Source organism: Labrus mixtus, chromosome 12 (genome assembly GCF_963584025.1).
Source record: "Labrus mixtus chromosome 12, fLabMix1.1, whole genome shotgun sequence".
NCBI classification, from domain to species: domain Eukaryota; kingdom Metazoa; phylum Chordata; class Actinopteri; order Labriformes; family Labridae; genus Labrus; species Labrus mixtus.
Genome location: NC_083623.1, coordinates 18935889 through 18953885, shown reverse-complemented (window position 1 = coordinate 18953885; position 17997 = coordinate 18935889).

Below are 17997 nucleotides of genomic sequence, written 5' to 3'. Positions count from 1 at the left end.
AATCATGATGTGTTTTGCACTGTGAATGTTGTCATGTGCTGATATTCATTTTTTTTATAGAGTAATACTTAAAAGCCAAAAATGGGAAGCTTGACATTAAAAAATGAAATATCTTGGAAAAAAAGTGAACACTGAAAAAATACTTACGGTTGCAATTATACATTTAATTCAAGGACATGGACACATGCCCTTAAACTACCACAGTTTGCGTCTCTTCCTGTTTCAGAGGAGCCTGGCACAGATGAGTCTTTACAGGAAAAATTCTAATATCTTTCATTGAAGGTTTATACTTGTCACACTGATTGAATATTTTTTCCAGTAAACATAGATGTGAAAACTTTGTGAATATGTAACGCATTGGGAATATGCTGTTGCATCAAAAGAGTCAAGTTTACAATTAAAACTGGCAGGCCCCTTTGGATTTAACGATACATTGATACAGATGTCATTGATGATATCATAATCTTTATTATATGAATGATAAATTTACAAAATATAAGCCATTTAATAAAACGGCTTTAGTTAGTCTGAGATCACCTCAGAATTGGCTTTATTTGTAAGGAACAGGTTGTGAATCGGCTTATTAAGGTCATCAGTGAACCTTTATATAAAACAAGCTGCAGCTTGTGCAGAGTGGTAATATTTTCTGCTGCTCGTACTAAACCCAAAGACAAACTCAAAGCTTTGAGCAAACACTCTGTTTGTTTGAAATGTGGATGTTGTGGATGACTCAAAGCCAAGCATCCTGGATCACCATGAGGCCCCTTCTGTATGAGCCCACAGCAGCTGGTGGACAGTGGTGAGAGGAAAAACTGTCTATACTGTGAAATATTAACACACTCACACATTGTGACAGATGTCAGTGTTAGACTTGTCTGAAAAAAACAGCTGATACACCAGAATTGGTCTGCTGTCTCTTCACTAAACGGGCCAGAGGACGAAATGTTTATGTTTACTCGTGATGCATGTTGGTTTAATCTTCCTTTCTTACATACACTGAATCTGACGTTTCTGAAGAGGAGGGGAGATCTGTTTGGAATTGTTGTGCATGCATGTGTTTGCTCATCTGAATCTGCATGTGTTATGATACATAAGGAGAAGATGGATGCCTGCTAAATATTCCCAAGAAGAAGGCTTAACAGGGCAACTCAAATGAAAATCGTTAACTATTGGTAACCATTGTAACATAGTTCTTTCTTTTTTTTAACCCACAGTAGGCCTACAGTATGGAGAAAAGATATCCATGTATAATGTTGTGGGTTTTCATTTTCGTTTGGATGATATTGTCATTAAAATATGTCAATAAAAATAATGTAAAAAATTTTTTTAAGCAAGATGTAAGTACCAGTGTTTATCCTCCAGAAATCAAGCTTAATTATGCTTTATTTTTGCATTGGTAGCAGTTTTAAACATGGATTGAAAAACAGAAAATAAAGTTTTCAGAAAGTCAATAAAAAAATTGACTTTCTGAAAACTTTGAATTTGAATAATCTATTAATGGTATTGGTTATTTTTGCTGCTTTATATGGAATATAATTTAATCTGGGACAAATGTTGGGGGACAAGTCAACCATTTGAAATGACCAATCTTTGTCTATTTAAAAAAAATAGTAGGCATGTTTTAAATTTTTCTGACAATTTATATACCAAACAATCAAAAGATCGTATAGGTAAAATAAGCAGCTGCTCAGAGCAGATTTTATGCAGTCATAGAGCTTACATGACGTTAAAGAGGCTGAAAAGAACAGCTTTCATGTTGTATAAACCACTCTAAGTGAGAGTGTGCTCAAACATGACTGTGCCTTTGCTGTCTGTGTGAGTGGCCCTCTCCTCTATTAAAGTTTACTATCCATGTCGCCATGTTGCAATCGATTCAAAATAACCTTTCCCCGGCCACCTTTACAACAAACACATGAGGCTTGACGTTCTTCAAAACATAATTTCTCTGGCTCCCCTCCTCTTATCCTGCATGGTTTTTGTCGAGTCAGAGAACCCATCTGCTGCTCAGTGATAGTGGGCGTCCGGGGAGGGGAGACTGGAAATGTGGCGAGCTATTAAAAAGACAGAAAATGTCAGGCCCTGTCTCAAAACCTGCAACACCTGCCTACCTGCAGCAGGTCTGTCGTCTTAATAAACATGCTCATTTCTCTTGGCATGCCGTGTGTGTGTGTCTGCATGTGTGTATTTCCTATCTAACATTGATCATTTTAGTCAGAATAGTTCTTGAGCCTCACTGATATGCTGTCAGTGTAATGATGCTGACTGAGAACCTTTTCTCTTTTTCCACTAAAGCTAAAACTATAACGGGTGGACTACCGTCAGAAAGGTAGATACGTTTTACCATTTTTGTTTCTGTTTTGGGTAAATGAGGGGGATTACTAATAGGGGAATATTGTGAGGAAATGCAGGGCTGAAGGAAAGCAGTATAGAGTTAATTAGGAGTTGTGGTGAAGGTGAAGCTTGGCTGGAGAGGAAGCTGGCAAAGCAGAGGAGGAGAAACGCTCATTAAAACAAATAGCAGGCTATAGAAAAACAATTCTTCACCTTGAAAACAGTCTGAATCTTTTCTGCTAGAGTCTCCAGGGCTCTCAGGTGGAATTGAGCTCTGATGACTTTTCTCTGAGTAAACCAGATCTGTTTTCTCTTGTCTGAAGTCGACAGGTGGAGCTGGACCAAAAGAGCTGACCGCCTGCCTCCTTCCTCCACCCAGCTTCATTCACTCCATCACTTAGCTACTTTACCTTGGGAAGTTGCTGATCACTTAGAAACAGTACGATAACTTTCGGAAAATATTTTTCAAGTTAAGTGAAACTTAATGAACATTGTTGTTGAATTAAAACCATAAAATGCTGCGAAAAATCACAGATTAAGTGATCAACTTTAGTGCTTTAAAAACTGTTTAACTGATGTAATTTTTATTCTTGCTATGACTTGTATTTAAGCCAGGGCTGTCAGTGTTACTAGTTAATTACAATTAAGGATTTTTTTAACCTGACTAATAGCATGCTTAATGTCCTTTGAGGTGCACCGTGGATAAGCCTCGACTTCATCTCCCTGCAGTCGCAGTGATGGAAAAGAACGACTTTAAAACAGTTTTAGACAGTTTAGTTGACAAGTCAAAATAGTTATCCACCTTATGACATAAAGAGATGATCTTTCTTACTGTTCCTTTAAGGGGTTTTCATTAAGTTTTTCATCCATAACGAGTTCCTTTTTAGTAGTTAAGTTAATGTCATAACCTTTATATCTACCAGAACGTCATTACCTTATTTCAAAATAAAAGCAGGGTTGAATTCAAAGAGCAATTAAAGCACTCATAGCTTAAGACAGTACACAAATTCAAAATAATGGTCTGACAGTTTTTATTTAAAAAATCTAAAGAATCAAGATTAACTATTGAAATTTTGCATGCTACACACCAGATGAGTCTGATCAGCTAGACAAGCATCCAGTGCTAATAATACTTCAAAAACCGTTGCTTTTGTCCCACTGCATGCATACTGTAGACCAGGGGTCTCCAACCTTTTTTCATCTGAGAGCTACTTTCAAAAAATTAAAGTGGCCAAGGGCTAATTACAATAAGCCAATGCTTATCAATAATCTTAAATTCACATCAATGTCCAAGAAAACATTAGTACTTCATACTTGTTTTTATGGGCCAAATATATGAATAGTGGGAAGAGGTGCATTTACGGTCGTCAGATTTTTATTTTTATTTTTAACACAGTCGGTCAACCTATAGGCGAGCTACCAGTAGCTCCCGAGCTACCTGTTGGAGACCCCTGCTGTAGACTATTGTTTATACACCAGTGGTTCCTTACTTGTTCTGCTGGGCCCCTTCACTTATTCATACACATCAACACATAATCATACAATAAACATGACACACAATCCTGAATAATGTATTCACAAACAGTATGTTTACATAAATCAGTTTTTTTCTTCATAAAATGTTCAAAATGCCCGGGGGATATCAGAGCACTTTAAATCCAAGTCTACCTTCACAAGCCTTCCAGCTTGTTGCTCTGCTCTTATTTAGTTGTCCCTGTTACAGTTATTTTGTCATTTACTTCAGCTGATTCAGTCTGATTTAAACCAGGCAGTGAAACTCTACAATTTAAATGTCGACCTTCTTATATTCATGCCCCTTTACAAAAGAAAAAAACAAAACAGCAAAAGTGGCTCTAAAGTGCACACTGAGGAGTTCAGCGAGTGTTGTCGTTTTTTTAGTCTTGTTGTAATGAACTCGCCCAGAATGGTTCTGCCCTAAAGCATTTAATTTCCTTCCGTTGCTCCGCTGGTCTCTGCCTCCTGCTCATCCCAAATGTGTCTCATTTATGAATTATACTGACACACAGCTTGTGCCAGGGGAAACCTTGGCACAAATCCATATTGTAGAAAGCTGCTACTCTGTTAGCAAAACATCAAGTTCAAAAGAACGTTTCAGCCCCTGCTACTGCCTGTACAGCTCCACTCCTGATGAGAATTTGCATAACTTGTATTGATCTGTTGGATTCATCATTAAACAGTCCATCAGTTACCCCAGTGGAATATTTTCTGTTTCAAACTGCTCTCATGATTGAAAGATGCCGTTGTGGTTGAAGAGTGTTTAAGTGCAGAGCTTATTTATTTGTCATTGCCCCCCTGCTGTGTATCCAGTCTCCTGCTGTGCATTGAGGGTCCGGCTGAATTGACCATGAAGCCTGAGAGCTTGCATCATTGTGTGTAAGACATTACCTCCCGTCCCCCCCTTCCTTGGCACCACCTAGCCCCAACCTTCAAACTGAGTGCAGCGCAAGGAGAGTAAGATATCATCGACTGAGCACGCTGTCACATATGACGCCATAGAATCGCAGAATAGTGTTGAAAATTGATCCGATGTGTATGTGTGTTATTCCAAACTGTGACTGGCGTCTGCAGTGTAGCCAGCTCCTCTCCACACTTCACTGAGCTGTGTTTCCAGAAAGTTCTCTGCCAACTGTGCTCACATTAATCAACACGTTCTTTCCATAGAAACTTCTCGGCTGTGTCGGTTCAACAAAGTTTGTCTTTGGAGAATAACTTTTGTTAAAACCAAAGTGTCTTTGTTCCGAAGTAATTATTTTGTTTGGTGCAAGGTGTTTGAAGTAAGCCAATTGTGAAACAAATAAATGAAAGGAAGCAGAGTTTTTAAAAGGGAATGTGACACTTTCACAGAAATCTTAATCCTACGATACAATAAAGCAGTCACAAACTTTGAATATCATTAAAATTAATGCATTTATGACTGTAAGTCAAACGTTGCAGAAAAAGCTCATGAATTTAGGTTTATGTTGGGTCATCATTGTGAAACTTTTTCTTATTAGCTGAATATTTTTTTTCTAAAGGATTGAAAAACTTTGAAAAGACAAGAACTGACAGTTTCAAGACCAACACAATAGCTTTATGAATTTCTTATCCATGCACTGTCTATCATTTTATTACAAATGCTTTAAAACTGTAATACTGTTGAAGAATTATCCTTACCCATTTGATTTGGATCATTTTATCAGGATGAGCCTCTAAAGAAGGGAAATGAAACACAGTGTTGTTGAAGATTAGCTCAATGACAAATGAATTATGAACAGTCCTCTCCTCAGGAGTCTTTTATATCCATCTTTTTTTCTTCTCACTGTCTTTCCTTATCTCTCCCCTATGCCTTATTACGCAGCTCTGCCCATACTTTTATATCAGCAGGAATATTATTATGAATGGTGTGCACTGCTTTGCGTTTTGCTTGCTGTGATTTAGCTTTTCGCCCCTTGGCAGACTGGTGGGCTATCTTTGGAGCTTGGGCCCTGTCAGGGGGAGCTATAGAGATGAGGGAGTAGGAGCGATTGAGTTTAGGATGGAGGCAGCGCCCAGGCCCAAAACAGCTTTGTCTTCACCAGCACAGTCTCAGTATAGAACACCTCGGGAGAGAAATGACTGGCTCAGAGTGTCAGTGTAAACGCAGACGGTCACACCATCGGCCCTCATTGTCCGGGCCGACCAGATCAGCCAAACCACCAGCGGGAAACAGCCAATTAACTGGCCTCATCCAGCCCTCTGCTATACTTCTGACCATTGGGCAGTAGCAGCAGCAGCACAGGCTCCGCCCTCAGGATGATCCTAAAGGTCTGAAAATGCTGCGGACAGGATGGGCCAGTACGAGTTCAGTGACCTGGGATATCCAAAAGGTAAGCACAGACAGCCTCAGATGGATTTTCTAAGGTTATTTAGATTCCCTTTCTCTCAGATATGGAACATGTCACAAGTCCCTCTGTAGGCTGAATCAAAGCAGATCTGTTCAACCAAGAACCTGAACTCAAAAGAGAATCCAAACCAGGGAGCTGGTATGTATTTAATCAATGTACTCTGAGCTCTCTGTTCCTTGTGACCTCCCTTTATGTGGCAACATTTTTTCCCTCCCCTGTCCTCTCTGTCTGTGTACCAGAGCAGTTTCAGATGCTAACAGTCATAAACAAGCGAACACACACTCTAGCAAGTTGCTGTTAAAACACAACCAGAGCCAATTCACTTCAAAGCTTCTCGAAAGTCGCAGAGAACTTTTAAGAACAGAGGTGCTCCTAAGACAACCTACTGTTACTGTTGGGTAGATTCTTTAAAAGAAGAACATGGTGTTCTGATGTGGAAGTACTGTACAACAGCAGTGCCTGTATTTATACTCTGACATTGGTTGAAAGTTTGTTGTGTTTATCTTTTCACCTCTTTGAGTTGCACAAGACCTTCAAAAGACAAGCCAGGAAAGCTTTCAGTCTCTGCCCTCACATTTCTCTCTCCCAGTTTTGAAGCTTTGTTGAATCACTGTGTGTTTGTGATGGCCCTTCTCAAACGCCAATTTTAATATTGCCTATCATCCAAAAGCAGATGATATAAAACTACATTTCATTATTTAAACCCTGCGATTCAAAATGTAAACCCAGCGAGGCCTCTAGGTTGCCTAGGCTCCTAGACTACTGAAACGCTTCAAGTGACTGGGCTACTAAGAACTACTTTTAACTAAATGCTGGAAAAACAGAAGTGCTACTCATTGTCCAAGATTAGTGTGTTCCCACAATATCGCATAACAACGGGACCCTCCCCTCTTCGGTCCGCTATGAATCAGCGTTATGCCATGTTAGTCAGCCAACCAGATCATGCTTTCACCACCTGAGAAACATCAATAAACTGAGAACTTTAGTGTCAACCACAGAACTTGACATGATCATACTCGCCTTTGTCTCGTCCCGTATTGACTACTGTAAAGCTCTTTTCACGTCACTTAGCAATTACCAAAACAAACGGTTCCACATCACTCCCATATACTGAATCTCTCCATCTCTCCACGTAGCCTTAAGGGTTTACAATTCTCAGGCTCCTCACAGTCAGGACCCTGGAATATTTGTCAGAACTCACCTGTACTTACCAACCCGTTCACTAAGGTTTAACACCCCACTCCTGCTGCTGGTCCAACAGACACAGTTTCAGAGACGCGGGGAACATGCTATCGATGCCATAGCGCCAATCCTCTGAAACTCTGTGCGCATGTCGATATGTTCTTCCGATTCTGTTGAGTCCTTCAGAAAATCAGCTGAAACGTATATGTTTAGACAGGCCTATGGGTAACCATGTCCACGCAGTCTACCTTCTGTGATTTATTTATGTTTTTCTGTGCCAATTATTGTTCCTGGTCTGAGTAAAGTTTACTTACTTATTTCCTTACATACTTACTTCAACACTGTGGCTCGTGTCTGACTCTGTGAGCCGTACGTTGCTGCTTGGGTTCACCTCGGTGGTTTATGATGAAGGAAGCCAGAACCAGATGTTCAATATTCCCCGACCAATTTTCACATTTAATGAAGCTTTTAATTTATGTGTGGATTGTTTTTCGTCGTAAAACGTGTGCAAATGAACTTGTAGATTGCAGAAAATAAATAATTTTTGGACGCTACCATGATACAATGAAAAGAGACTGCGGGTAGAATTGAAATGGATAATGAGACAGACAGAACAGTCCAGTATTATCGAATGAGAGCTTCTAAGTTTCTGTGTTAAATAGACTCCGTTCATCAGTTAATGAAAAAAAACACATGCCGGCCAAAATGCTGAATTTGAGCTAAACGGCACAGTGACATTAATCATGATCTGTGTTTGATTTGGCTCTGTCTTCAAAGGAAGCAATTTGTCTTCATTCTGCATCAGTGGGCGCATCAACATCTGCGTGCTCTTCTCTGTGTGGGTGTGTGTCTGTCTAAATCTTTGTGTGCATTTATGTTTACAGTATAAAGAGTGTGTATATATGTCTGTGTGTGTTTGAAAATTCACACAGAGCAGCTTAAAGGCAGCCTCAACCTCTGATGAGGCTTCCTCTGTGCACAGCAGGTTTTTTGGTTGTTGTTTTTTTTACATCAGAGCTGCCTGTCAAAGTGAACAAAATCAAATCCACACCTTCTCACCAAATGTTGATTTCTGTCACACTCCTGCTCCAGTTTTCCGTTGTCCTCTTTTTTGCTGGTGAGGGAAAACAGAAATCAGGCAAGCTTTCAAAATCTTAAATTAATCTCTACACATCTGTGTGTTGAGCTGAAGCAGATCACAGATGTCAGCACTTTTTGTGAAATGTTTGGGATGAATGGCGTTGTTGTTCGAAAGAGACAATTCAAAAAACCAACAGTGAAAGTAGACAGGGAGAGAGGGAGAGAGTGGAATCAGCTTGTGTTGATCAGGTCATTAAAATCAAGCCGAGCCCAGCAGGGACAGAGCAGCTCACTGTAAACATTTGAGCACCTGTCAAAGCAGCTCACAAATATCAAATGGAAGTAATTTCCACATTTCCATGCATATTTTATTCTTCAAAGGTTTACCAATGTTACCTTAAGCAGCCACTCAAATGATGTTTTTAATTTAGTTTTCCGCTTCGCACTAACTGGGAGCTGAGAGGACTGTTTGTAGATTCATTGTTTTTTGTGCTGCACCCTGTGACTCTGAAGGAATTGTTGTTTTTTTGTGAAAGTGTGAAAATAAGCACTATGGGAAATCTTTGAATGTGATGCTTTAGTTGAGATTGAAGAGTACCACACAGATCTGTCAGCCACTCCTCACATCTCTTCTCATGTTCAACATCATTTTAACACCACTGTTAGGACCCTGAGTCATGTGTATAAAATGTGTTATAAAATGTGCAACCCTGTCTCCTCCTCAGCAGTGTGTGTCTCTGTGAGTGTCTGCCAGTGGGCGTGTCTGTATGAGTGTCAGTGGGCGTGGTTTTTGTGTCTTAGGTGGATCAGGTGGTGGTGCAGAGGCTGCTGCTGAATGGAGACCGGGGACATAACGACCACCTTCCACTGCACTGGCCTTCAGAGACAAACATATACACATAACATATTACACACCATTGGAAGAGAGGGATACAAGTTGACATCCACACATCAAACGACGCTGATGGAGCATGCAGCTTTGATGCTGCTAGTGACTGATCTTAACTCAGAGAGGCATCATGATTACAATGTGTTCGTTTGTAACAGAGAGAGCAGTACGGCCTCACATCCAGAGATGGGCTCACAGTTCCTCTGATGTCACTGTTTTAGATGTCCTATTGGCATACTTCAACTCAATAACATCATGTTTTAATGTTAGTTTTCTTTGGAAAAAATATTGGCTGTGTGGTATTACTGTCCAGGAAATAATTGGTGACAAAATGACACAAAAAGCTGTGTGTGTGCTCACATTCTGTCCAAAGTTAATTCAGTAAACAAACAGAGCAAATTGTGTCAATTTCCCACCTGACTTTATGTATCAACATTATTTAATCCTCTTTTATTTCTGAAATATTCTTACAGATTGAATACCTTTTACCTTGTCTAAAAGCTCAAAGTGGCTGCAGTAGCTCATGCAAAAATAATGCATTTGATGTAACCACAAGACTACATTCTAACACGTCAGGCAGTTTTAAATCAGTTACTGAACAGACACAGGCAATTTGTGATAACTGCACCGAGACCATTAATCACTGTGAGCACATTCATTAAACCCTCCCCCCTCCCTCTGTCTCACCCTTCACTTGATAGAGTGCACAGGATCCCCACTTCTCATCGCAAACCACACAATGTATGTCTTTCAACACCACATATATAAAACTGAATCTAATGTAAGAGTTTAAAGGTTTTAATTCAAAGATTCAATTTCCAATTTGCTGACTGGGCTCAGCATCTGTTCATATTAGTTGTAAATTATTGAGAATCACTGTGGTGTTGTGCTGGGCTTGTTCTTATCTTATCCACATCAGGGTTAGCTTGAGCAGAACTCAATGATTTAGATGCTTGAATTTTCAATGCCTTTATTTTTTTACTCTATGGGCAGAAATGAAATTCACAAGAGCTGATATTGAAATTTTATTCCGATCACTGTAGACAAACTGTTCCTGGCTAATTCTACTGAATGAATACACGCCGTCCTACAGCTTATGGATGACCTAAGTACATGAGTCCATAAAGAGCTTCATATTAATGAGATTGACTCAAATATCTCATTTAAGAACAGAAAAGTGTGCAGATGTAGCTGACACTGTCTCTTTAACTTTGCAAAGGTCGCCATGTGCTGAGATGTCTTTAAAGATTTTAGAATGGCAAGGGCTCTCAGGTTGGAGCAAAGAAAAATATCAGGATGGGAAATGAGCAACAGTGACTTGTCAAAGTAGCTGCTTGCTCTCTTCTTTCTATAGCACTATTTTGTACTTTGAAGCAGAGGAGGGCTCTCCTCCAGTAGCGTCATACATTACATCCCCCTACAGTTCATATCATTAAGATGCATCATTCCTTGTCCACCTCCTTCACTCAGAATGCCACACAGGCTTCTTTAATCACCAGCACCGGGTTGCACCAGCTATGCGTATAAGTTCAAACATAGCCTAGTTTCTTTAAAATCTGGTTGTCATGGCGCCACGTTTGGAGAAGTGGGATAACGTTGTCCCAGAAGGTTTAGCGTCTATAGTGTGTGCTCCATGATACATCCCTCAGAAATGTATGAAAATTAACTAATATCTGTTATCACTTTATCATATCTGAAATACATTTTTGTCGCAGTTTGTGGGTGAACGGCAGTTAACGGAAGGTGTTTGCAGCCATAATTTGTTCAGAGACAACAAGACAAGAGAGACAGCACTGTAATGAACACTGTAGTGAAAAAACTGCTCTTCATCCATTGTCCACAGGATGTTAAAATGTCATACCTGGGACAATATTTAGGTTAGTGTCGACCTTACTCTCTACTAGTTAAGATGAAAGACGCATTTTAAGTTAACACCTAACTAGTTTCAACATAGGCTTTAGTGTGGACTAATCACCCTAACTGAAGACAGGACCTACACTCAGCTGCTGCAACAGGCCCCAGGGTTTTCCAGATAAAGCTCAGTGGTCACACAGTGGCAGGAGCCAAACAGCCTCGGCTCCTCCGTGCAAAAGAGGAGCAGCTGCCAGGCTCCCCGCCACGCTCTACAGGGCACCACGTAAACCCCTTCCAGCCTTATATACTCTCCTTGAACTATACTCTCTTCCCTCCCTCTTCTCCACCTTTCTTCCTCACTGCAACTGTCTGTTTCTTAAACTACACTGTAAAAAAAAAAAAAAATAGTTGTTATAACTACAATAAAAAAGTTTGCGTCCGGGCTGCCTTAAAATTTTAAGTTAACTGAACTTAAAAAGATAAGTTGAGATAAATTTGTGATTATTCCAAAGAAATACAATGCATAAATTAACTTAAAGCATTGATTTAGTTGAGTCATTTTTATTTAGTTTCTGGAATTGCAAAATATCATTGTTTGTCTGTTATCCATACTTACCTCTGTTTGTTCTTTTGTGGTCCCATGCAGCTAAAAGGGGCTAGCTCAGCACTTCCTGCGTATTTATCAGATTGATGATGTCATCACTGACATCAATGGGGCAGACCATCTGAAGGGGTTTTATTTCTTAGAAATGTTTTCTTTCTAATAATTTATTTCATGTTTAAGTTACTGGTAGAATGTAATTTAATTATTTAATTTATTTCTGCAGCGTCGAGCTTCTCACCAACGAGGATACCAACACTGTCTGTGAGACTTTATGGGGCATCTTTTCCCTCTGAGTTTAAAAAATACTACTGTAGTACAATACAATGTTACACCCAAATGTTTTATTTACTTTTTATGTACTTTTACATACTTTATTAATCACATGCTCAAACAGGATCTATGGACATTAATGGAGAGATGTCAGAGTTGGCCTGATACACAGAGCGTTCCAGAGCTGTTGGGAGGGTTGATGCCTTGCTCAGAGGCAGCTTGGCAGTACTCAGGAAGTGACATGGCACCTCTCCAAAATCCAAACTTCGGTTTGCAGAGACTCAGACTTTGTCTAACAATACAGTCCTATCGATCAATGTGAACACTAGTGTGCCGATTGGTAAATGTGGAAATGCTGGGTTTTTTTTCAGGTACAGGCAGATCCCAGTCTCTCTTCCTCTAGTGGCTCAAACTGTAGTATTGTTGTTGCTGATAAGACTGTTCTCCTGTTTTGATCAGAGTTATCAAACCATTCTGCTGCTTCTTCACAGTCTCAGTAAGTTCCTCTCGTCTCTGACTCACTCTTTACTATCTGTCCGGGGCCCGTATCAGAAAGAAGGTTCAACAAATTCTCAGGCTGTTTTTGAAACATCTACAATACTTGAGTACGTACTGATTTCTCTGACCACAAATTCAGTAGATCATCAGACCAGTCTTCTCGCTGACTGTTTCCCACAATGCAAAGTGTCAGGTCAAAGATTGAAAAGATGGACAGCAACGGCTATCTTCAAGAGAAAATAAATACACAAAGCAGACAATTTAACCAGATATCACAATCTCTCCTCCTCTGTATACCTATTGAAAATCATTAATTTAACTGATTCTACAGGATTCTGTTAATGATGACTGATGAGTCACATACTTTGCATTTCAGAAACTGATGTGGACGCATCAGTGTTTGCCTGGACGGACAGTTTCTGATGATCTGCAAAAGAAATGGAAACCTTCATTTGATCTACTATGTCCCTGTGATGGCCAGAGCCACACAGGGGTAATATCACTCACCTCATTAGATGTTCACCAGCACATGTTTATTTAGCAGTCAACAATTCAAACAGCTTACACACTTAGTTTGATTTATTATGAGTTTATTTCATTGTTTAGATTTAGTGCGCACAGTTTATACATTGTAAGTTTAAACACTCATTTCAGTTTTACTAATCATTATTTCTTTCTTTTGAGTTTCCTGGATGTTGGGGGTGGGAACTTCCTGGTCTGGGCAAAAGGCGTGGCCAAGGGCAGGTAATTCAAACATTACCACCGGCGCGGTGGAGATAAGAGTGTAGAATATGGTGAAGAAGACGGAGTCACGCGCCCGAGGTTTACAGGAAGCTCAAATGAATGTATGAATGAAAAGACGTTCAAATGAGTCACGCAGAGAGGAGAGTTAGAGCAGCGTTTCTTTTCAACAGCTGAACCGACGCTGCTGACTGAGCTGTGTGTTTAGAACTCAAAAAACACATACACATATAGAATGGCGAAATTGCTTATTTTTTATTTAGTCTTGAATGTATAAGTACGACGGAGGACTAGGGCCATGTTACATTTTTTTTTTTTTTTTTATTTCGAGATTAAAGTCGTAAATTTGCGAGTTTAATCTGTCCCTATACCTCCGTTGTATATAAGCACCTAGTATGTTTGTAATATATCACATGTACACTACATATATTTTTATTTCCGGAGCTTTATGTTGAAAATTAGAAGGTCAGGGGGCTCGGCTTCAGGCATCCAGGCGAGAGCACACAGAAGAGAGTAGCCATGCTGCAGACTTACAGTCTACGGTTTTCCTTGTATGTAGTTAATTTGGCATCCATTTTGTCCATCCTTGTGTTAGAGTTGGTTTGGCCGAACCACTTTATAAGTTCCCCTCTTATCTCATTGTGTTAGGTCTGTTTTTTGAGTTGATACCTTAGTTTTCATCTTGTTGATTTAAAGTTATAATAATCTTTTATCGGCCTAGCTCTTATAATTTGGTTTGTAAACTTGTTTTTCTAGTTTTTGGTAACCCACCTTTTCTTACTCATTTGTCTTGTGCCTTACTGCTTGGTCCCTTACTATTGGTGGCAGTGGTGAGATCATTCAGCGAAAGACAGGATTTGCAATTCTCAGTGCCTTGCCCTTTTCAATGAGGAGTTGGAGACCACACCTGGGAAGTCGCGCGAGATGCCCCCTCCCCCCCCGGTCTCGGGGATCTCTGTGAGAGACAGGGGGCTTCGGGAGTTCTTGCGCGAGATGAGAGAGCTGGATGTTTGAATCATTGAGAATAGGTAGTCAATTTTTGGAAGAATAGTCATTTTAATGGTTGCTATTCTGCCTAGGATGGATAGTGGGAGGTTCATGTTTGTAATAATTGACTTGCTGGTGATAAAGAAGTCAATGTGTGAATTTGAGTGGACTGGTGAAAAAAAAGAATATTCTTTTGTGGTCTCAATCGAAAATAGACCTCGTCATTTTTAAGTTAATATGAATCACTTTTCAAAAGTTGGAAAACTTCAAGTTAGTTGAGGTGACAAACGAATAATATTGAGTACACAACATTTTCATAGACTTGAAGTAAAACTAACTAAATTTGATGTTACCATGACATTTTGTTTTTACAGTGTACTACTTTAATGCTGAGCATCCTCTCCAGACCCCCACCATACTCTCATCAATCTGCTGTACGCACACTAACTTATAGCCTCTGTTTTCACTTGCTTCTTTCTCATTTCATGTATTTTTTTTCTTAATCTACTCGCCACCTGTTTTGTGGATCTCGTACTTTTCTCTCTCCTCCCTTCTTTTTCCATTGATGCCTGAGTTGTAAAGCATCTGCCAAGTAGTATTTTTAATTTAAGTTCTAGATGACTGTTTCCTCTAAAACGCCCTACATCAAAATTCCCTTCCTGCTTTATAAACGGCATAAGAAGTATGGGACTTTCTGGGGCGTCTGTACCGTGGCGGTTGGTGCGCCCCGTTTACGGAGGCTTTGGTCCTCGTCGCAGTAGTTGAGGTGTAGTCATGGTGTAAACTGCAGTTTGATTGGCTGTCAGATTGCAATTGGTACTCAGTGGACAAAACCTTCATCTCCACTCCAGTATTTTGCCTTCTTCCAGTGGCCCTTATCATCAGGGGAGCTGGTTAATTAAAGTTATTAGATTAATTATTTAATTAAGAAGCCATTTAATCATTAAGTTCATCTCATCTCATTAGTCCCTCTTCATACCTCACAGTTTCATGTTGTGTTCTGTGATTACCTTTCAAATAACAGACTGAATCGTGACCACTATAACCTCTCAAGTTAACATGCAGCTGCCTCTAAGGTTATGTCTGACAAAATGTCAGAATGTTTACTTCACATTTAATGAATCATACGAGCCAGAGGGGTAAATATTTCAGAAACAGTGAGGATTTGCTGTGATGCCCAGATCAGTGAGATGTGGCATCTATGACAGCACGGAAACTAACAGTCATCAGCTGATTTGTAAAGTCATACTTCTTTCTGTTTTAAGATTTTCAGACATGGGTTATATATATGTTGTCTCTCCTTTTGGAAGCAGTATGGTGGCTATGGAATGTTGAATTTCTCTACTTCTTACTCAGACCATGTTGTTGTGCAACTTCCTGCCATCAAACTAGAGGCTATAGAAGAAAAGCTGTAGAAAATATGCAATGTCCCATGATACATTCGGGCAAGACATGTAAAACCTCACCAAAGGTGTTTCATTCTGTGTGTCGCTGAGTTTGATTTCAGTCGTGGTTGGTTGAGGAAACACAGGCATGGTAGGGTGATGTAGTTGGACAGGATTGTCACACCAGTGTTTGGTAGCATTTTGAGTTTCACATTGTGAGCTGATCCCGAATCAAGTTTAAGAAGCGTCAATTGAAGAGATCTGCACTGGTAGTGACGTGTTAGAGAAAATTAAAAAGGATCACAATTACAGAGAGAGAAAAAAAGATTTTGAGAGATGTAAACCTGAACACATCTTTGTTCACAACATCATTTGATCATGCTAACATTAATGTCAATGCAATATCACCTACATTACTACTTGTATGTTTCTGTGATTACTTAAAGTCTATGGCGTTCCTGTCATGTGACGTGACTACATTAAAATGTATAACCTCTGTACAGCCCTAAAAAGACCCAGTTTTATAGAAGCATGGTTGGCTTGTCTGCCTCTAGCTCTTCTGAACACATTTTTATGAGACGTGAAAACTCTACACTTCTCCTTTTGAATTATTTTAGAACAGAGGTTGTTCCAGCGTGAGGGGTTGTTCCTGTGGTGAATCTGTTGTAGGTTAGACTCACTCTGTCATGATTTACTCATGTTCAGTTTGTTTATCACTTGTTTGATTTTGTCGATCGTATCCATTTTTCAACTTGGGTGCAGCACTCGGTGACGTCCCCTCTCTGCGTCCAATAGGAGAGTATAGCTCAGATCACAACAAAGGGTGTCTCGTTTTTTTTTGAGCTCTAGTTTTAAAGACCTACCGGGTCATCGGAGAGAAATCTCTAGTTTGGGAAGAAATGTCCAACAGTTTGGGCGTACCAGGTGTGTTTAAAAAAACAGCAGAAATGTGTGTAGTGCTCTTGAAGCGGTGGTTTTAGTGCTGCAGTTCTTGGACGAGCCTCAACTCTCCCAATTCCTGTTGTGCCCTGAGGATTTCATGAACACCCCCCCACTCCTGCTTGTCTCCCCCTCCGCAGCAGAAGGAAAGTCCGGGCTTTTCAATAGTTGACACGTATTGCTGTGGCAGAAGCGACATTTCCGAGCTGTTTTCCCGACTATTATTTCAGTCACCGAGCAACGTGCGCCGTTGCATTTTGCTCATGTGCGCTCCCCTTCTGCTCTGCACCCTATACTCTCCAGCGAGCGCAGCGCACACCGCGTCCTATCTGAAAGGGCCTTTAGTCTCACCGGTGTTTGATTTACCCGGTCTATTCTAGTCTCTTTGTTTCTTCCTGCCTGTGCCAGTTCAATCGTCTATACCTACCCCGTGGTCCTGGGTATTGTGCTGTTCTCTTTGTGGCTCCCTGAGATTTGTGTTGGTCTTTAAAGAAGTAGTCTTGTTTTGACATATTGTTTATTAAATACTTTTGGTTTCTGCACCTTGGTCCTACTCTTCATTTTTTCTTATCAACATGTCACACTCACATTGATTGTAAACAGAGGAGATCAATTTTTGCGCAGTTTATTCAGTTTATTTTTTCGTCATTTATTACTAAGGGAAGAAAATGATGTGAACAAAGTTCTCATTGAAGTTATCTCCTCTCCCCTCTCTACATGTTGTGAGTTTCAGGAGAAATATCTCAAAGTGAAATCTTTTTTAGGATCAGCAGCATAAATCCGCTATCGGCATGGAGGAGATTCTTTGAGCTGTAATGTTATAACTGCTGTACTGTAACAGCCTGTGAACTCTAATCCGCCTGACTTTAATGCCCACAGTGTATAAGCAAATTATCTCTTTTAAAGAGTCTGCAGCGTTTTCTTTTCCTACGGCACCTGAAGGCAGCATGAGATGGATTACGATGTTGCTCTTGTGTGCTAGTCACAGTAAGGCCCGCCCGCCTGCGGAATCTGGCTGGGCCCCTGAAAGACCCAGTGAATGGGCCCTCCCAGGATATGATTTAATTGTATCAATGTATGCGCATCCCATTAGTATTGTGAGCGCTAGCCTCCTGGCTAACAGTAGCTTCCTCTACCATGCTTTTGGTAACCTTCATGGGCATTCAGCTGGGCCTCAGAAAGCTTCCCCCCCCAATGGTCGCAGGAGTCGCCTCTTAATAAAACCTGTTTGAGGGAGTTTGACAGCTCTTCATCTTCCTTCCCAGCGAATGGTTAATGAGGACGCCACTGCGCCAGTCGAGACCAGAAAATTATTTTCTTTCTCCACAGAAACACAAGAAACAAGAGACATGA